Source organism: Capra hircus, chromosome 16, assembly GCF_001704415.2.
Source record: "Capra hircus breed San Clemente chromosome 16, ASM170441v1, whole genome shotgun sequence".
Classification (NCBI taxonomy): domain Eukaryota; kingdom Metazoa; phylum Chordata; class Mammalia; order Artiodactyla; family Bovidae; genus Capra; species Capra hircus.
This window is the reverse complement of record NC_030823.1, coordinates 1,614,038-1,635,359: the sequence shown is the minus strand read 5'-3', so window position 1 is coordinate 1,635,359 and position 21,322 is coordinate 1,614,038. Positions and strand designations below refer to the sequence as shown.

Below are 21,322 nucleotides of genomic sequence, written 5' to 3'. Positions count from 1 at the left end.
CTCTCAATGCTAGGGCCCTGGATTTGATCCCTGGTTGGGGAACTAGTTCCCACATGCCACAACTAAGACCCTGTGCAGCCAAATAAATAAATAAAAATAAGTACTTTTAAAAGTTCCCCTTCAGTCTCTTCTCCGATGACATTTTCCTCCTTCAACTGAAGAGGGAACCATTATCCTGAGTTGGGTATTTACCCCTGCAACCATTTGGTCTTTTAGGATTTATACCTGTATATATTCCTTTCAAATATTTCATGTTTCAATTAAAAAAAAAAATTGTGTTCATGTTTACCCTTCTGTCTGTGTACTTTGTGTGTATCCTAATCTCCTTTTCTCATGAGGACATCACTTCAGTTCAGTCGCTCAGTCGTGTCCATCTCTTTGCAACCCCATGAAGTGCAGCACGCCAGGCCTCTCTGTCCATCACCAACCCCTGGAGTCCACCCAAACTCATGTCCATTGAGTCGGTGATGCCATCCAACCATCTCATTCTCTGTTGTCCCCTTCTCCTCCTGCCCTCAATCTTCCCAGCATCAGGGTCTTTTCAAATGAGTCAGCTCTTCGCATCAGGTGGCCAAAGTACTAGAGTTTCAGCTTCAACATTAGTCCTTCCAATGAGCACCCAGGACTGATCTCCTGTAGGATGGACTGGTTGGATCTCCTTGCAGTCCAAGGGACTCTCAGGAGTCTTCTCCAACACCACAGTTCAAAAGTATCAATTCTTCTGCGCTCAGCCTTCCTTGTAGTCCAACTCTCACATCCATACATGACCACTGGAAAAACCATAGCCTTGACTAGACCGACCTTTGTTGGCAAAGTAATATCTCTGCTTTTTAATATGCTGTCTAGGTTGGTCATAATTTTCCTTCTAAGTAGTAAGCATTTTTTAATTTTATGGCTGCAGTCACCATCTGCAGTGATTTTAGAGCCCCCCAAAATAAAGTTAGCCACTGTTTCCACTGTTTCCCCATAGAAACAGTCCTTCCGTCCACCCAAACGAGCCAGGATACACTCCTCCCGTCCACCCAAACGAGCCATAGAAACAATAGAAGTAAAAGCAAAAATGAACAACTGGGACCTAATCGAACTTACAAGCTTTTGCACAGCAAAGAATATCCTGAAGAAAACAAAAAGACAGCCTACAGACTAGGAGAAATATTCGCAACATGAGCCTGACCAGGGATTCATTTCCCAAATTGTATACAAACCAGTCATACAACTCAATAACAAAAAACCCAAACAGCTCAGTCTAAAGATGGACAGAAGACCCAAGTAGACATTTCTCCAAAGAAGATAAATAGATGAGCAATAGGCACATGAAAAGACACTCAGCTTTGCTAATTATTAGAGAAATACAATCAAAACAACATTGAGGTACACGCTTCACACCAGTCAAAATGGCCATCATCAAAAAGTCAATAAATAAATAGCGATGAGGGTGTGGAAGAAAGAGAACCCTCCTAACATTGTTGGTGGGAATGTAAATTGGTGCGACCACTATAGAAGATACTATGGAGGGAGGTTCCTCAAAAAACTAAAAATTGAGTTGCCACTAACTCCAGGAGATAGTGAAGGACAGGGAAGCCTGGTGTGCTGCAGTCCACGGGGTCGCAAGGAGTTGGACATGACTGAGCAACTCAACACCAATGATTCAGCAATCTCCCTCCTGGGCATATATCCAGAAAGAACTATAATTTGAAAAGATATATGCATCCCAATGTTCTTAGCAGCACTATTTAGGATAGCCAAGACATAGAAGCAACCTTAATGTCCGTTGACAGATGAATGGATAAGAAGATGCGGTACACATATTCAGTGCAATACCACTCACCCATAAAAAGAAAGAAAGAATGCCATTTGCAGCAACATGGATGGGCCTAGAGATGATCATACTCACTGAAGGAAGTCAGAAAGAGAAAGACAAATATCATACGCAGGTAGAAACTAAAATAAGATAAAATGAACTTATTTACAAAACAGACTCACAGACATAGAAAACGTGGTCACCAAAGGGGAAGGAGAAGAGGAGGGATAAATTAGGAGTTTGGGATTAACAGGTGAAAGCTACTGTATGTAAAATAGACAACAAGGTTTCACTGTATAGCACAGGGGAATATATTCAGTATCCTGTAATAAACCGTAATGGAAAAGAACATGAAAAGGTATGCGTGTGTGTATCTGAATCACTTTGCTATATACCAGAAACTAACACAACACTGTAAAGCAAGTGTACTTCAATAAAAAAATAAATGTGTTAAACTTTATATGTAGCATGACTATAGTTAATAATACTGTCCTATATGTTTGTATTGCTAAGAGAGTAATCTCGAAAGTTCTAGTACAAAAAAAATTTTGGTAACTATATGTGGTGACAGATGTTAACTAGGTTTATTAGGGCAATCATTTTGCAGCATATACAAAAATCAGATCATTAGGTTGTGCACCTGAAACAATGTAACATGTCGATTTTACGTCAATAAAAATTAATTTAAAAAAAATGTGTTAAGCACTTGTTGAAGGTGGGATAGTGTCAGAGAACCATAGAAACAGAACCATGGAGTCTGATCTTGTTATATTTTTATCTAACTTTGTGAATGCTTATTATATGTCAGACACTATTCTAAGCAATTTACAGAAACAATCTTATTTAATTCTTGCAATCATTTTATTGTCCTGAGACAGAGAAATAGTTTACTCTAGGTCACACAAGGTAGTAAGGTTTCAAAAAGGGGCACCTAACTTCAGCACCCAGGCTTTATGGATCCTTTCCATTTTTGAAGGTACTTACATGCATCCTTTAAAAAGTTTCAAGTTGAACTATAGTTGATATACAATATTGTATTAGTTTTAGATGAACAGCATTGTGATTCAGTGTTTTTAGAGATACTGCTATTGAAAGTTATTACAAAGTAACGGCTGTAATTTTCTGTGCTGTACAATATATCTTTGTTGCTTAATTTTTAAATTTGAAATATAGCCTAACACTATCTTACAATTATTCCCAGATTGTGTTCTTTTACATGATTATTAATGGCTACATATCATTCTTAATAGCTGCTGCTAAGTCACCTCAGTCGTGTCCGACTCTGTGCGACCCCAGAGATGGCAGCCCACCAAGCTCCCCCGTCCCTGGGATGCTCCAGGCAAGAACACTGGAGTGGGTTGCCGTTTCCTTCTCCAATTCATGAGAGTGAAAAGTGAAAGTGAAGTCGCTCATTCTTAATAGGCCATACCATAATTTATATAGCCATTTATGTCATTTACAGTTTTTTTCCAGTTAAAATGCCTTGATGTTCTTTTCTCTCTAGTAATCAAGTCTTTTTGGACATCCCTGATTATTTCTTTAGGACGAATTCCTGAGAGTGGAATTGCTGGACCAGGGGAATCACTTAAAGCAGTTGGAATTAAGGGAAAGCAACGTCAGCTAAGGAAAACCCTTGGATGTCCCGCTCTAAGCCCCACGGAGGGTTAATCCGCCACGCCAGCCCTGTGGCAGAGGGCAGCGCTCAGAGTACTGGCGGCTGTGGAAGAGAAGAGCCTCCGATGCCAAGATCGATGAAATGTCTCACCGCTGGCGTGTTCAGCTTTCCACTCTGGTTTCCTGGGATTTCTGGCTGGAAGGCCACTGGGGTTTGTGTCACGTAAACCCAGGACTCGGACCCCATGACGGGACCCGCAGGGCAATCCCACCAGCCCTCTGCGGGGTCCTTTCTCCCGCTCCACACTACACAGCTCAGCTCAACAGCTTCACAGCAGCGTATCTGCATTCTCTTAACAGTTTTTTTTTTTTTTTTTTTTTAATTGTCAGGAACGTTTTAGATACCCACCCTTTTATCAAGAGTGTAATAAATCTTATGTCACTACGGCTCTTCAAAAGTGGCCTACTTAACCGTTCTGTTCATCCTAGACTTGTCAGAGAGATTATCGAATTATTATTATTACCTAGTAATGGTTATCGGGCACAGAGGAGTCTCGCAAGCCTGAGCTAACCGGTAGTGCTGGTTGAAGGTCGGCGAGGCGCGTTCTCTTTGCCCCGGCGCGCGAACCCAGGGCTCCATCGGGCTCACCGCAGCTCCACGAAGTGCCGGCAGGAGGCGGCGGGCGCGCGGCGCCTGTCGTCCTTAAGTAAGACACCGCAGGAGCGCCGAGCGTCCGTGAGAGCCCGGATAGCTCAGTCGGTAGAGCATCAGACTTTTAATCTGAGGGTCCAGGGTTCAAGTCCCTGTTCGGGCGCTCTGATTTTTTTTCACCTTCTGTTTTGTTTTCTTCCCCAGTTTTTAGAAATCTGAAGGAAGAAAATTCCTCCCGGGCAGGACATCACAGTGCAAAACCTCCGTACTCACCAGGAAATTGAGTCATTTTGCGTAGCCGCTTTTCATTCTTCCCTGACTGTACGTTTATCTATCATACTCCGAAATCAATGAAAAATAAAATTGATACGACTTAAGGTACAAGTCGACTTAGCAACTAAGCAAACCTTGGAATTTTCGAAAAATTAGAAGGCGCCCGAACAGGGACTTGAACCCTGGACCCTCAGATTAAAAGTCTGATGCTCTACCGACTGAGCTATCCGGGCTCTCTCGAAAAGTGCTTTCTTTTCTGTTTACTTGATGATATTCTAATAAATTGGCTCTCAAATCTAAATTGTAATTAGTATTATTTTTTCCAGTAAGATGAGGAAACACAAACATTCATTTTTCTGTGGTTTTCTCCATTCACTTAATACATGTTTCTTCAAGTTCCTTCATATTTCATGTCTGATGAATTTCCAATATTCACTAAGCTCTCTAAAATTACGTGGTAGTAAATTACAGAAAAATGGGCAACGGAGACGAACATTAAAAATTCAGACAGCGGCAACCTCTTTTTACTACACTTCTGTCTTCAGTATACTGCTTCCCTGATAGGGCCTCTGAATCCCGGTTATACTCTGCAGAACCAGGTTTCAGTGATTTTCCCTATATTTCTAATGAACAATAGGACCTCTGAATGTCAGTTATATCTACTGAACCAGGTTACAATATTTTCCCCATATTTTTAAAGAACAATGTATTTCCATTCACTTGATGATATAGCTGTTAAATAGGCATTCCTTAGCACAAAAGAAGGAAAGATACATTTGACTTAGAAATAGAGGAGGAGAAGGCGATGGCACCCCACTCCAATACTCTTGCCTGGAAGATCCCATGGGCAGAGAAGCCTGGTAGGCTGCAGTCCATGGGGTCGCTAAGAGTCGGACAGGACTGAGCGACTTCACTCTCACTTTTCACTTTCCTGCATTGCAGAAGGAAATGGCAACCCACTCCAGTGTTCTTGCCGGGAGAATTCCAGGGACGGGGGAGCCTGGTGGGCTGCTGTCTATGGGGTCGCACAGAGTCAGATACGACTGAAGTGACTTAGCAGCAGCAGCAGCAGCAGCAACATAGGAAAAGAGAAGTGACTGTGGAAAGGTGGATCCGAATATAGATTGAGAGAAAGGGAGTTTAGACCTTTAATTCAGATTTTGATTGAATTTTTCCCTTTCTCCCTCTTCCAGACAAGTTGCAGTTTTCAAATCAGACTCCTAAGGTGAATCCTTCTAAAGCAGTATTAGCGTGTACCAGTGAAAGCAACATAAATTATTAAGAATAAAAATCTCCAGATCAGCCTGGCTTTTCCTAAAATCACCTTCATCAGCTGTGATGCATAGGGTGAGGAAAACAGGATTATGAAATTTCAAGACTGATAAGGGAGTGCGTTTTTGTTTCTGGGAACCTGGGGCTTCTGACACAATGAACAAAATTGCCCAGCCTCAGCTGCAGAAGTTTGTTTCCTACAATTGCCTGATTCTTTAAAAACAAAGGCCAACGAACCGTGTGATCCTAAACAGGCCTGAGTTTCCACATCCATAAAACGAGGGAAGTTGATTAGACGACCTGTAAGACACTTTCTAAATCTAAAATTTCTACCACTCTTCTTACTTTTTCTGCGGGGAATAAGATTAGAAGGAAGACTCAAAACGCAACAGGAAGGAATAATGTAATTGTACAAACATTTATTGATCATCTATGGATATTACGGCTTAGGTTCTGTGATGAAAGTCAGAGGTATATAGGACCTGGATCCTGTTCACAGTCTAGGAAAGGAGGCAGACATTTAAGCAATTAATTTTAACAAAGTAATAAATGCAGTAATAAGAATTCAAGTACAAGAAGAGGCAGGAGATGAGAATGAGCAGAAAGGGTGTGCAAGATGAGGGCAAGGGGTCCTTCAGTTTTCAGCAAGGAAAACAGGAAACTTAACAGAAAGTTAAGTTTCAACAAGTTAACTGTCAGAGGTATGCGGAGGAAACTGTAGTGAGCCAGACAGACATTTATCTATTCAGATATTTCTTGAGCATTCATGTGTGAAATAAGGAAAAACTTTTTGCTCTGTTTGAATGAGATGTGAAAATGTATTATACCTAACTTCTTTTTTTTTTTTTTTTAAGGAAGGGAAATAGTAGCTATCCAGTGTCTCTCAAGAAGCAAAAATAAAGTTTTTTTTTTTCCTGCCCAAAGGCTTCATTCGTTACATCGTATTGCCTTTCCTCCAGGAAAATAAACCAGCTGTTTAAATAGACTAACTCATGAATTGCTTATTGAGCACCTACTATTTCCACAGCAACGAGATAGGCACAGTGGGAAGGAAAACAATAAGTCTGGAAGGAAAATGAGAACTGAAAATTGTGTTTTGGGGATGGTGAATAAATTAATCTGGCTATAATAAAGGGAGGTGGACAGGGAAAGTGTGGGATTGGAGACAGCTGATGGGATTTATTTCAGGCTAGAGGAGAATAATTTTATCATATAGGCAACAGCAAAGTTTGCAAGTCAGATTGAAAGTTTGGCTTGTTAACATTGTAAAGTCCCATCTGAAGTAGCATGAACTGAATCTGCTTTTTCTATATTGGGTTACAAAATACCATCAGTAGAGCTTTCTCCTTTTTAAGCATGAAATCTTCCTGGAGTGCTGCCAAGCTTCTCTCACGTTGACTGCTGAACTTAATTCTCCCACTGGAGGGCAGTCTAAACTCACAGATTCTAGATTTGTGGCCCACCCCCCACCCTCCACCTTCTCAAACTGAAATTTCCCCACTAATTATTAAACACATGCTCTTTGCTCTTCTGCTCATCAGTCTCATTGGTCTTTGAAAATTTCCATCTGTATCAGCGCTAGGAGAGTTGTGGATGAAGAAATGGGTCCCTAAACCAATGCCTAACGTGCCTACTCAGAGACCCAGTGCTTTACCATCACTGTACAGTCTTTGAGTTGACACCATTACAAGGCGCAGAGATGCATGGTGCAGAGGAGTTGTTCTGAAAAGTTTCATTTTGTGTTTTTGGCCCAATAACTCCAAACTGAGAGCAGCCTGGGTTTCTGGTGGGCTCTTCAAGCTCTCTCCCACCGCCCTCCTCTCTACGACAGAAAGGCTAACAACTCAAGAAACCCCTCTAGCATCCAGAATTCACTGACTTCTTGTCAATCCAAAAGGCATTTCCAGCCCTGCTCCCTGGATGTCTCAGCCGCACTTGTGTTCCCATCCCTCTTTCCTGACACTTTCTCTCCTCCTCCTTGCTGACACTCCGGCCTCCCAGCTCCTCCTCCCATTCAGGCCTCTTCCTTCCTCTATTTGCCCACACCTGGGTGATGTCACATGTGTAACTTTGTTTATCATCTATGAATGGAAGAGTCCAAACCTGAAGCCACTTGTCCATGCCTCTACTTTAGTTTCTACTTCAATTTAGTTTCATAAATCTAAAGTCTACTAGACATCCCCACCCGAACATTCCAGAGACACTGCAAGTCCAAATCTGATTTAATGTCCAAGATCAGAGTCATGATGGCACCCCCAATACCCGGGCCCTGTCTTACTACAGTCCCTCACTTAGCAAATGGTACCATCTGCCCCCAATTAAGGCATCAGGTGGGGAGTAGTTCCACACTCTACCCCTCACTGATGGTCCCTACATTCAGTACAGTACCAAGCATTACTGACTCGACTGCCTGACTCTCTTGTATCTGTCCTTCCCTCCCATCCCATACTTCTGCCCCTGCTTCGAGATTCTCTGCTCTTGCACCCTGAATGCAACCATGCCTCCCGTGAGTTCCCAGCTGGTACTCCTAAGTGTGCAAATGGCACACTCCAATTTGAAGGAACAACTTACAAAGAGCCAGCAGGGTATAGAAAGCCAAAAGAAACAGTGTGCAGTCCCCCTGGCCAGCAGAAAAGGGAGTTTCCACTTCTTGGCCTGAAAGTCGAAGGAAGGTAGTGAGCGATTCTCTAAATGAAGAGAGAAGAGGGAAAGGGAGAGGGAAGGGGAAACACCTGGAGGAAGCTCTGTTGAGCACGGCAGCCAGCCCACAGTAACCCCAAAGAGAAGGAGCCCAAGGAAGAAATGTCCAGACCTCTTGACCTCCCTCCTCCCGCTCTTCTGAGAAGGCTCCCCACTGGCCCACCGCTTCTAGGAAACCAGAGGGCCCAGAGTGGATCTGCAGGGGCAAACGGAAGACATCAGTATGTATTCCAAACCCTCCTGTAACAGGCTGCATCACCGATCACAGCACTCCCAGTCTGCACCCTGGGTGCTCTGTGGCGTACAGGGCTAAACCTAAACTTTTTGACATGCCCTGGTTTCTCTTATAATACAGAATTTTCTCCCTACCAAGATGCATTAAAAAGCCTTTAATATGATCCCAGCAACTCGGGCAGGCCTATTTCCTGTTAGCTCTTCAGTGAAGACTGTCCACTCCAGCAACCCTGGACCACTGATGGCTCACACTACTGTGTCCTCTCAGGCTTCTGAGCTTAGCCTGATGACAGGCACATAGCAAGCGGTCATAAATGTGTGTTGTGATCACGCAGTGAATGAGTGAATGAATGCACGTTTTTATCCCCTGAGGCTCTTGAGCATTAGGAATAGTGTCATATATACGTTATATGTACAGAACACACAGGCTGTGGTCATCAAAATGGTCCATTACATTCTTTCCTTTGATCTTCACAACAGGCCTGAGTGGGAAGCAAAGCCAATAGAGCTATTGATGCTCAGAAGGTGAAGTGCACTACCCAAGGCCACGGTGCAGTGAGCAGAAAACAAACACAAGCCTTTGTCCCTTCTCTTTTCATGAGCTTCTTCTCCCATTGTCTCACTCAAGGTTGCCTGCAATTAATGGTTCTTTGCACTGGCCCAGATTTCACCTTATATGAGAACAAAACAATATCCGAAGAGGTACCTCCAAATCATAATCTCACTTTTTACATTGCTTTCTCCCTCTACATAGGACTTCATCTGGTTATTCAAATTTCCTTCCCCAAAATAGTTATCCTCCTTTGAGCTCTAAAGTCTCTTCCATTTAGGAAATTTTAAAACGCCCTTATCTTTTTTAAAAGGCCTTTCTGACACTCTTAAAAAAAAAAAACAAACCCACAAAACTCCAGTGAACCCCAAACAGACTGTAAGAGTAGCATTTTAACAAACATTTCTTTGAGACCAGAGAAGGCACGGGTTTGCAGATGTTTCCCTGAGAACCCTGGCAGGGGAGTCCTGGGCCTCTGACCTCAGGCTGGGAGTACTGAGCCCTAGATACCTGAAGGGGACGGCAGGGGAGGGACACTGAGAACCAGGTGCTGAGCGTAGTCTGGCAAGGAAGAAACAAGGAGGATCCTGGTGGAGAGCAAGACTCAAGTTTTGAGGAAAACACACTTTGAGATCAGAGAGCATCGTTATTATGCAAACCAAATGCAAATGAGGTGCTGGCCAACTATATGGGTATCTTTGGGTGGAGCCCTTCAGAAAATTCTTCTAGAGACCACTGCTCAAACAAAGGTACTGAGTCAAAATTTTAAATAGAACGTAATGTATGAAAGATTTTCCCCTCGCTCTGGTTGGGCTGGAGGATCAACCACCACCCTTCCCCCTCAGGTTGTAGACTGCTATTTAACGGGGCTCGGGTCACACGACCCACTAGGGCGAACGGAAAAACCGATGAAGCAGAAAAGTGCAAAAGGCAGAGGCAGCTTCCCCCCGCCGTCTCCTCCGACCTCAAGGTAGGGACTCTCTCGAGCATCGCTCTGTTAATGATGGGGGGGAGGAAATTCCATCCACCGATACCCGGACCTCAAAACTCTGTCATTTCCAGTAGAATGATCGGGCATTCGTCCGGCACACAGCAAAGGGGTCCCAGCAGGGGAAGGTAACGACCATCTGCAAACACCCTCACGCGAGTGGGGAGTGGAGATCTCGGCCCCTGGGTTTCCGAAGCACGACTCGACGCCTTGCTTTTCCCTCCCCGAGCGCAAAGGCCGGGGAGGCGGGGAGCCGAGCGGGAGGGGCAGGCGGCCGGGCTCGGGGCCCGCCCTCCTCCGCGCTCCGGGCGCTGCGGGCTGGGGCCGCGGCCTGCGGCTGCCCGCCCTGCCCGCGTCCGGCCGAGCCTCCGCCGCCGTGCAGTGCGCGGGGTCTCCGGGAGATGGCTTCCCCGCGCTCGCCCGCGGCTGCCGCTATTGTCTCCCCCGGGCCCGCCGGACCCCGCGGGCTCGCGCACGCCCTCCGCTGAGCCGACTCCCTAGCCGGTCCTCGCGCCCCTTCTGCCTCCCCGCTGCCCCGGGCCCGGCGCCCGCCGCGTGCTGCCCGAGAGGGAGCGGCCCGGAGGAGGCGGTGCGCCGCCGGAGCCGCAGGGAGCCGGCAGCCCGGGTCTCCGAGCGCAAGACCGCAGGAAACCGCAGTGGGCGCAGGTAAGGCGCGCACCCGGCCGGGCGACCCGGCCCGCGTCTGCGGATCACCCGCCGAGTGGGGCGGACGGAGGCCGGGGGCTCTCCCTGCAGCATGGCAGCTGCGAGGTTCAACAATGGAAGGAGCCGAGGGTTCCCGGGGCGCGGGCCGCGTGGGCGGTGGGCGCCGAGCCCCGGGCCCCGCACCCGAGCCGGCGGCCCCGCCGCCTCCCTGCTCCTGGGGTCTCCGAGTGTCTCGGACCGCGGACGCCCTCTTCCCCACCCCTTTCCCTCTAAACACACTTCCTGGCTCCCAGCGGCAAGGCGCCCTGAATCAGCCAATGGTTTTGGTGTTTTGGTTTGCTTAAGATGAGAATATAAAAGGCAAAACCTGCCCTGGAGTGAGAGTGCTGGGGTGGTGCTTTCTCTTGCGGTAGGTGAAAAGTCAGCATCTAGCCTAGGGAATATATAATAGATATACATTTTTTTTTTTAATGCGGACAGATAGGAAAATGGGCTTCTGCCTTATAAGGATACTGCAGCAAAAGGGGAAAGCTTGGGAGAAGGAGAGGGGCCTTCATGCCGGAGTTCCAGGTCCTTGGAGTTGAGGCGCAGCTCCCCCGGCCTGTACTTGTCTCTGGTTTTCAGCTCCCGACAGCGGTGGCTTTGATGTTGGGGCGCAGTCGCAGCAGCAGGAAGCCCCGGGGAGCCTGCCAAGCCCGGCTGGGGTAGGGTGGGAAGCCCAGGGGCTCGGCAGGCTCCCGGGTTGTGAGAAGAGGTTACTAACATGTGAGGTTAGCGCACACACCCTGGTTGGCCGCGGGGCGCGTGTGAAGACCCTGCCATTGCTCCGGCTCTTCAGGCCGACCTCCTTTCTCTTGGTCTCCACCCCCTTGTGGGGTCTTTATGGCTTCCCAGTCCCTCCAGCCTGGCTGCGATGGAATCTCTATTGTCTCTGCTGCCCTGATGTTTTTTTCTCGGTTCTTTAGAGAATTTTGTACCCTGGGTGGCTGGTCCCAGCGTGGCACCAGATTCCTTAGCACACAACTACCCAGGCTTCCAGAAGTGGGCCAACATGCCCCTCCTTCTCTGTCTAAACTACCTGACTGTATGGGTTGTGGCCAAGCAGATGTAAGTAATTTGCACTGAATTCCAACCCTGTATCACCCGCTGAATGAACACTTCTTCTCTTGCCACACAAGGCCTCAGGAAGATACTGGAAAAGAAATGGTCCAGGGGGTGCAAACCTGATCCCTCTATACTCCTCCCTCCCGCGCTCCAGCTGTGCATCCCAGAACACAGAAGTTATGAGGCTTCAGAATTGCAGCTCCTCCAGAGCCTGGCGGTTCCCTCTGGGGTTGTGTCCATGGAAAAATTAAGTCGAGTCCCATTTTATAGCCCTGCCTGGCAGCCAGCGTCTGAGGAGGTGGTGGCTTGGAGCCGGAGCCCTGGACTGAAGCTGTGGCTGCTTCCCCTTTGGCCTTTGGGTGAGCCCAAGGTTTGACTTCCACGGCTCTGAATTTATTGCTGAGTGTGCATGGGTGTGTGTGTCTGACTCTGACCAAACTCTCAGCCCTGGCCAGAAGGGAGCTAGTCCATTTCCCTCTTCCTGGAAAGACTGGTGAGGGAGGCTCCGCTTATCTGGGTCCTCAGGCCTTTCCCTGGAGTGCTCCTTTGGATTGTCCAGTGACTTGGAATACCTGCATACTTGGCCAGGATGTAACGACGCTCTGGCAGATGTCCCACATTCTTGGGGGCCTTAGGTCTCCTCTCCCTGATTTCTCCACCCCACCAAGGCCTGACATTTTGCAAGTATCTAGTGTGTATGGCCAACAGGAATAAAAATGAGGGACCTCTGTTCCCTTTGGGGGAACTGGTAACTGGCCATAAACTTCAGGCTCCTCATGCTCCCAGGATGTGTACTTGGGTGTGATAGTGCGGACTAGTAGAGAAGCAGTGGGTGGGTTCAGTGTCAGGAGGCCTGGCTTCCTAGCTGTGTGAGTATGAACAACTCATGAACCTAAGACTCAGTTTGCATATCTATAAAATGGGGGAAAATACCTTTGGCTCATAGGATTAAGAATGAAAAACACTGCTTACCATGAACTGAATAAAATCATGTATGCAAAAGCGCTGAAAACTGCAGAGTGCTGTACAAAAGTAGGTTTACATCCTGAGCTTAGCCTCACTAGTGAGAGAGGGAAAGCTGGTGGGGATGGGGGAGAGGGGTGAGAGGAAAGGGATACGAAACAGACAATGTTCTGGAAACTTTCCTTTCTGGCTAAGGGAAAGTAATGTGGCAATGCCCAGGTGACTGTTCTTCGGGTACTTCTCTTTAAACAGGGTTGCTAGAATGGGACCTGGGAGAGAAGGAAGGTCTACTTAATGTATTGCTAGGGACTCAGGGGGATATATAGTCAGTCCCCCAAAGGCTGACTGCCGTCTATAGGGTAGTACTGAGCTGGCAAATAATATTGTAGCTGACACTTACTGATGTCAGCTGGCTAGTCAATGACAGAGGAGAGATTCAAAGCGGGCATTCCCTCTCCAGACCCTGTGCTCATAACTTGGGTGCCCCTCTCAGGGAGATGTTGGGTCCTGGGAAAGGAGCAGCAGAGTTACCGAATTCATTTATACTGGACTCCTTGAGTTGAATGCCAGTGAGATGTTACCAGACTGGGACATACCTTAGATAACTCACTTCTCAAGGACAGAGATCCTGGGGGACAGATTTCCTCCACCCAGCCCTAGTCCAGCATAGCACCTCCTGAATTCTTGCATTTCCTAGGATCACATATAGTTTTAGAATTGGAAAGTCATTTCTCTGCAAAGAAATGACTCTTCCAAGGTCACGCGATTTTTAACAATGCTGGAACTTGTTGCACAGATCATTTTACTACCAATGAAAGGACTGTCCTTTAGCACTTTGGAATGTACCTATCAGTTGACCCTATCATTGCTGGAAAATTCTCTTCTCTCAGGATATCGGTGATGGAATTCACTGTCCTCAAATCTCCATAGTGTTAAAGGGATTAATGACACAGAACACCTTTTGAGCTTTGGGGAAGAAGCCCGCAACGTATGGAGGAGGAAGAGGAGAGCAGTACCAATAGTCTTGGGGCAGAATATAAAATCTGTGACAAGGGATCTTTAGCAACTTGTCCTTCCTCTTCTTGAGGACATCCTGTAGGAAGTCTCACCTAGCAGAGGCTCCATAGTGTTTCAACAAGAGGCCAAAAATCATTTGCCTCTTTGGAAACTTTTTTCCTTCCTCCTTAACTTCCGCACCTGCCACTCTTCTTTCTTGAAAACAGTGTTCGACACCCTTCATCCTGGACCTTTCTCTCCTAACCTCAGCCAACCCTAGTCACTGCGAGACTAGTTTCCTGGGCAGTGGGTCCTTTTCTCCTTGGCTTTTCTCCCACTATGTTTTATGGCTCATTCCAAATCTCAGCCCGTGGATCCTGTCTTAGAGGTTAGCTTCTATTTCTGCACCTCCCCACTGTGGAGGTGGGTGCCCTTCCTGAGAGCTGCTCACTCACTCTGGTTCCCCAGGCCCACCAGGAATAAGCTTGCTTGGAGGCATCCTCTCCTGCCAAGGTTTCCTCTCTTTCTGTCTTAGTCTACTTAGTACCCTTGACAGCAGACCAGAGGCACAGGGTGAGGGGAAAGGAAGAGAGGGCCAAGGAGATTCCATTTTGAGGAAATAGTACAGTTTGTCTTGCCAGGTGAAGAAACAGATATGAGCTCTTCTCATCTTAGGTCCAAATTAAGCTAGAACCCAGACTGGAGTGATTAATGGTGCCCAGCCTCCTCTGAGGGCCCTGAGTGTCTGTCCCATCCCTGCCTTGTCACTCTCAAGTGTCTTCCAAAGGGTAAAAGAAGTTAAAGTACGAGGAACACTGGAGGACTCATTTAATTCTGACCCAAAATGGGGAGATTGTTTGCAAGTTGGATATTACGGGCACCTGGGAGAAGGCAACTGTATTTTCCCCCAAAGTATTATAACTAGGACGTCAGATTTATACTTTAGAATTCAGGAAGACAGATTTTTTTTCTTTTTTTTAAATTAAGAGAAAAGATGGATATAGTTCCCTGACAAGAGATTTTGAAAGAGTGGCTCCAAAGGGTTGTCAGTTCTCTGGAGTGCAATTTTGGTTATGCTATTGTAGATGGTCCAAACAAGGAAGGCAAAAAGGAGCCATTTGAGAAAAAGTTCAAATACCAAGCAAGGAATGATACAAATACCAAGCAAAGCGTGATAAAAAAGAATAGCCACCAGCACTGAGTGTCTGTCTTCCTGTAGCTTTTCAAACCTTATCTTAATTCCCACCCCCACTGCAATCCTTGGAGGAAATAGACGATGAAATTGTCTCATCCTCCTTTGCAGATGAGAGACCTGAGTTCAGCTCAGGTTTAGATTCAAACCAAGATTAAGGTTGTACAACTAATGGGAAAGAGCCAGGGTTTGAATGTAGGTCAAGATACCTCTAGACCCTGGATTCTTTCTATGCCGCACTGGAGGCACCTGTGAGGAAAAAATGTCAACGAGGCCCAGGCTCTGAATGAGACGGGGCTTCCTCAAAAGTCAGGTGACAGCAACAAGTGTTCTTCTTAAAGCCATCTGTGGAAGAAGACGTGATCACAGAGGGAAGAAAGCTTGTCAGTTAATGTTTAAAAAGAGCGCATCTGTTCATTCACAGATGTTTTTTGAGTGCATGTTAATGATTTTAGGTGCTTTCAGTGGCTAGCACCTACAGCCTTCCAGAACTTACTGCCGGGTGGAGAACATAGACAAGTGAGTAGGCTGTAGTATGGGATGCTTAAAGAATTCGTAAATGAGGCATTTAGAGGGGTCAGAATTCCTGGTGGAAATGAAATGTTAGCTGAGATCTGAACTTCAATCAGTAGGTGTTGGGATGGAACGGGGAGTGAAACAAGTGGTGAACGAGGTAACGGAAGTGTAGTTTAATTTGGCCCAGACTCTTGCCTGGAAAATCCCACGGATGGAGGAGCCTGGTGGGCTGCAGTCCATGCGGTCGCGAAGAGTCGGACGCGACTGAGCAACTTCCCTTTCACTTTTCACTTTCACGCATTGGAGAAGGAAATGGCAACCCACTCCAGTGTTCTTGCCTGGAGAATCCCAGGGACGGGGGAGCCTGGTGGGCTGCCGTCTATGGGGTCGCACAGAGTCGGACACGACTGGAGCGACTTAGCAGCAGCAGCAGCACTGGAGGAGCTTGCATTTTATCTTTTGCTCATCCATCACCCATTATGCATTGAATGCACATGGTGGACCTGAGTGCACAGCAGGGAAGACAGACAAAATGAATCACTGGGAGTAGGAGCTGATGCATGGCGAGGACTCAGCAGATGGTGGCGGTCAGCTACTTTATCATCTTCCAGTAGCAGGTGCTACACCCTCAGAATATACACTTGAGTTCAACATGGTCCCTGATCTTGGGGTAACCACACTATACTCCATAAAACTCAAGTGAACAGATGAGCTGCATGTAGGAGTTAATTCTGTAAGCTCAGTATGAGTCAGTTGTCCTATGGTTGCCCCAAGGCAGCATTTCTTAAAAAAGTATAGAAACTAAGACTGGAGTACTTAATATTTTGGGGGGCATGAATTCTGAGAACCTAATAAATGCTACCTGGAATCAGTTACAATTGATTACAATCAATTACAACCTGGAAAAATCAATTACAATTTTGCCTTCCTTGTCTAGCTTCAGAATCCCTGATGCTACAACAGGAAAGTGTTCATTCTTCGCTAGATTGGTCAGAGCACCCTCAGAACACAGTGTTTAACAACTCTGTCCTGTGTGTAAAGTGTTGTATTGAGTATTGTGGGGAAGACAAAGACAAACAGGAGATAATTTTTTCCTTAAGATTAATGGGCTTATGTTTATAAAGTGCTTTGTAGTTATAAACCACACACATGGATGTTTGTTTTTGTTGTTTTTAGTAGCTAAGTCGTGTCTAACTCGTGCGACCCTATGGACTGTAGGATTTCCCAGGCATGAATACTGGAATGGGTTGCCGTTTCCAACTCCAGGGTATCTTCCTGACGGAGGGATCAAACCCACAGCTCCTGTATTAGCAGGCGGATTCTTTACCGTTGTACCACCAGGGAAGCCCCACCTACATGGATAAGTTATTTTTATTCTAATCACCAGTGGGGTAATACCAAACAATATAAATACAGTGGGATGCATTAAAATTTTTACAGACATTTGAAAGAGAGCAAAGTCACTTTCAGTCATAGGAGATGAAAGAAGGCTGTAACATAAGAGCAGGTCGGGCAAGCCAGAGTGTTCTAGAGGGCACACGCATGAGCGAAGGAGTGCTCCAGAGGGCGCTCGCGTGAGGGAAGGGGTGCTCCAGAGGATGTTCGTGTGAGCGGAGGAGTGCTCCAGGGGGCGCTCAGGTGAGGGAAGGCGTGTTCCAGAGGGTGCTCGCCTGAGCGAAGGAGTGCTCCAGAGGGCGCTTGCCTGAGCGAAGGAGTGCTCCAGAGGGCGCTCGCCTGAGCGAAGGAGTGCTCCAGAGGGTGCTTGCATGAGTGAAGGAGTGCTCCAGAGGGCGCTCGCCTGAGCGAAGGAGTGCTCCAGAGGGTGCTCGCATGAGTGAAGGAGTGCTCCAGAGGGCGCTCGCCTGAGCGAAGGAGTGCTCCAGAGGGCGCTCGCCTGAGCGAAGGAGTGCTCCAGAGGGTGCTCGCATGAGTGAAGGAGGGCTCCAGAGGGCGCCCGCGTAAGGGAAGGAGGGCTCCAGAGGGCGCTCGCCTGAGCGAAGGAGTGTTTCAGAGGCCACTCGCATGAGTGAAGGAGGGGTACTTGCCTGAGCGAAGAAGGGCTCCAGAGGGCGCCCGCGTAAGGGAAGGAATGTTCCAGAGGGCACTCGCGTGTTCCAGAGGGCACTTGCATGAGCGAAAGAGTGTTCCAGAGGGCACTCGCGTGTTCCAGAGGGCATTCACGTGAGCCAAGGAGTTTTCCAGAGGGCACTTGCGTGAGTGAAGAAATGTTTCAGAGGCCACTCGCATGAGCGAAGGAGTGTTCCAGAGGCCACTCGCGTGAGTGAAGAAATGTTCCAGAGGCCGCTCGCGTGAGCAAAGGCGTGTCCCAGAGGCCACGCGCATGAGTGACAGTTTGTGGGAGAGCGTGGGGCCCTGAAGAATGGGAAAAAGACCTCAAACAATTTTGGCCTCAAACAAGATTCAGTTTAGCCTTTACTTATTTATTTTAAATTTTATTTTCTTATTTGCTTATTGACATATAATTGATTTATAATCATTTGACTCAGTCTCTTTTACTATTTGTGTGACCTTGGGCAAATTACTCAATTCCTTTCCTGTTTTCATAAAGTAAGGATAATAATATAAACATTTAAGGATTGTTGTAAGGATGAAACAAGACAATACCTGGCACAGAATGCCAGATAGGGTGGGGGTGGGGGAAAGATCTGTTTCCTTCCTTCTATTTCTTTGACACTTATGTTCACTCATCGAGGCTAGGGTCACACTTGGGTATCAGCCATTGCCTTAGTGTGCTAGAGTCCTTGAAGAGTAACTGCTGACCTTATTCACTGACTGTGACCCTTATGGCATAGTCAGTCACCAGGTTAGTTACATGCATCAGATGGTTACACAACTGTTAGATCGATTAGTGCCCACAACTTAGGGAGATGGTAATAACTATTTGTTTAGGAGCCCTGTATTATAGGAGTGTGTAGAAGCTGTCAGGTCCTGAAGGAGGGCATGGAAACCCACTCCAGTACTCTTGCCTAGAGAATCCTATGACAGAGGAGCCTGACAGGCTACAGTCGTAGGGTTGCACAGAGTCAGACATGACTGAAGCGACTTAGCGTGCAAACATGCACGCACATGTTCACTTAGGCTTCCTCTCTGTCAACCCCTAGTACACCGCCCCCCCTCCCACCTTCGCTTTGTTTTCACCAGAATAAAGTGTGATAACCTCACTCCAGGCAGGACAGTGGACATATCCTTGGGGTACTAATTTGACAGATTTGTAATGATGTTTACATGCATTGAAATGGTGTTTCAGCAAGGTAGCTATGGATGGTTAGCTCCATTGAGCCTGCACATATAGCCACGTTCTGGCTTCTCTCATCCAGCTGCAGGCATGCAGGTAATCTCTGCTGAGGACAGCCTCTGACTGTTGCTACCCTATTGTAGACCCTGGGTGACGGACACATGGGCAAGGGCCCAATGACGGTGGGGCTGGTGGGATGTGAGTGTGCCTCACTGAGCCAGGTGGGCAACTGAGTCCCTATGCTGGGTATAGCCTTGGCCTCTGTCTCCCTTGGAACTTCCTGTGCAAAGTGGGACATCAGTTCAGTTCAGTCGCTCAGTCGTGTCCGACTCTTTGCGACCCCATGAATTGCAGCACGCCAGGCCTCCCTGTCCATCACCAAATCCCGGAGTTCACTCAAGCTCATGTCCATCGAGTCGGTGATGCCATCCAGCCATCTCATCCTCTGTTGTCCCCTTCTCCTCCTGCCCCCAATCCTTCCCAGCATCAGGGTCTTTTCCAGTGAGTCAACTCTTCGCATGAGGTGGCCAAAGTATTGGAGTTTCAGCTTCAGCATCAGTCCTTCCAATGAACACCCAGGGCTGATCTCCTTTAGGATGGACTGGTTGGATCTCCTTGCAGTCCAAGGGACTCTCAAGAGTCTTCTCCAACACCACAGTTCAAAAGCATCAATTCTTTTGGCGCTCAGTCCGACTCTCACGTCCATACATGACCACTGGAAAAACCATAGCCTTGACTAGACGGACCTTTGTTGGCAAAGTAATATCTCTGCTTTTCAATATGCTGTCTAGGTCAGTCATAACTTTCCTTCTAAGGAGTAAGCGTCTTTTAATTTCATGGCTGCAATCACCATCTGCAGTGATTTGGGAACCCCCCAAAATAAAGTCTGACACTGTTTCCACTGTTTCCCCATCTATTTGCCATGAAGTGATGGGACCAGAAGCCATGATCTTAGTTTTCTGAACTTTGAGCTTTAAGCCAACTTTTTCACTCTCCTCTTTCACTTTCATCAAGAGGCTTTTTAGTTCCTCTTCACTTTCTGCCATAAGGGTGGTGTCATCTGCATATCTGAGGTTATTGATATTTCTCCCGGCAGTCTTGATTCCTGCTTGTGCTTCTTGCAGCCCAGCATTTCTCATGATGTACTCTGCATGTAAGTTAAATAAGCAGGGTGACAGTATACAGCCTTCATGTACTCCTTTTCCTATTTGGAACCAGTCTGTTGCTCCATGTCCAGTTCTAACTATTGCTTCCTGACCTGCAGACAGAGGAGATGGGAAAAAGGCATTAGGGCATGTACAGAGCAACACCAAAATGGACAGGACTCCTCCTCTACTCCCCCACCGCCTAGGTTACTTCCTACTTAGGAAAGAAATCTTGACCCCTTCACGTGCAGAGATGCAGAATGGTTGTTGTAACACCATCTAAGACAAAGGTGTTGTTCTTGTGCCCCTATTCGAATGTCATGTCATGTACACAGCATCAGAATGTTTAGGAAACACTGAGAGCGTAAAAGAAGTAAGACGAGTTTGAAACAGCTTACTGGGGAAGGTTTCTGAGGATCTTGAGTTGGGGTGGAAAGAGGAGAGAGAAAGCGGGAGGGAAAGCGTCTCCAGCTGCACTCATGGGTCTTGAGGCGCTAAGGGTCAAGTGGGACCAGTAGGAGCCCCTGCACTGTGGCAGGGGTAGGTAGGGGGTGACCAGCTGGACAGGAGTCCTGGCTGGGATCCCCTGTGAGTGGGCACTGTCAGGACCTCTGCCCACTTCCCAGCCCCCTCCCTGGTGTCCCCTTCCCTGTGGTTTGGGGATTCTGAACACTGGGAGGCCTTCTGGGGGAGGATCTCATCTCCTAGTTCCCTCTTATGGCCCTGCATCCCCAGTGGGGTTTCCCCTTTGACCTTGGTGAGACGGAACCCTTGGTCTCCTCCTGGGTTCTGTGTCCTTGGCTGACCCGGGGCAGGATATCCTTCCGGTCTGCAACCAGGAAGAGGAGAGAGGGACTTCATGGCTGCAGGGTGAGGCCAGGCTAACAGCAGCCAAGGCCAAGGATCAGGGGGTCAGTGACTTAAAGGGTCAGGCCGCCTCGTGGACAGCGCTTAGGGGAACTTGTGCCTTGGAGAGGTCAGGAGCTGGGACCAGGGGAGGAGTGGCAAGGCCTGTGTCAGGGATCCGTGTCCTCCACCTTCTCATGCTTCCGGTGCCACTCGCAATTTCCTTTTCCATTTCCAGATTCCCTTAGGTTGAGCACCCTCTCCTCGGACTCTGCTTTTTAACTGCAGGCTTCCCTCTGACACCCCTGAGTAAATTAGTATCAGATGTTTGGTGGTGTTTTGTGTGTGGTGTGTGTGTGTTTCCGGTTTGAAAGAAGGGGGCCACTTGGGAACTGACACCCCTTCCCTTGCCCATCCTGGTTTGTGAGGACCCCAGGGTTCTCCATTGATTGAGGGGATAACCAGCCGCCGCTGAGGCTGACCAGGTTTGTTTAGGCAAAGGCCCTCCGGGGCTGTGTGTCTGGGGTCTCCTTCCCTGGCGTCTCCCTCCTGTG

At 47.5% G+C, this 21,322-nt stretch overlaps 1 protein-coding gene and 2 non-coding genes across 3 annotated transcripts in view; 2 read left to right on the top strand and 1 right to left on the bottom strand.

Annotated features, from left to right (window-relative positions):
* Nucleotides 4,158-4,230, top strand: TRNAK-UUU. The gene has a single exon. It is a non-coding gene; the product is annotated as a tRNA-Lys (tRNA).
* TRNAK-UUU lies at nucleotides 4,501-4,573 on the bottom strand. Its single transcript has one exon. It is a non-coding gene; the product is annotated as a tRNA-Lys (tRNA).
* PIK3C2B (phosphatidylinositol-4-phosphate 3-kinase catalytic subunit type 2 beta) overlaps nucleotides 10,397-21,322 on the top strand; it is a 71,947-nt gene continuing 61,021 nt past the window's right edge. The window contains exon 1 of the mRNA XM_018060016.1: nucleotides 10,397-10,750. The gene's annotated coding sequence lies outside the window, so the exon portion shown is untranslated. The remainder of the gene's footprint in view (nucleotides 10,751-21,322) is intronic.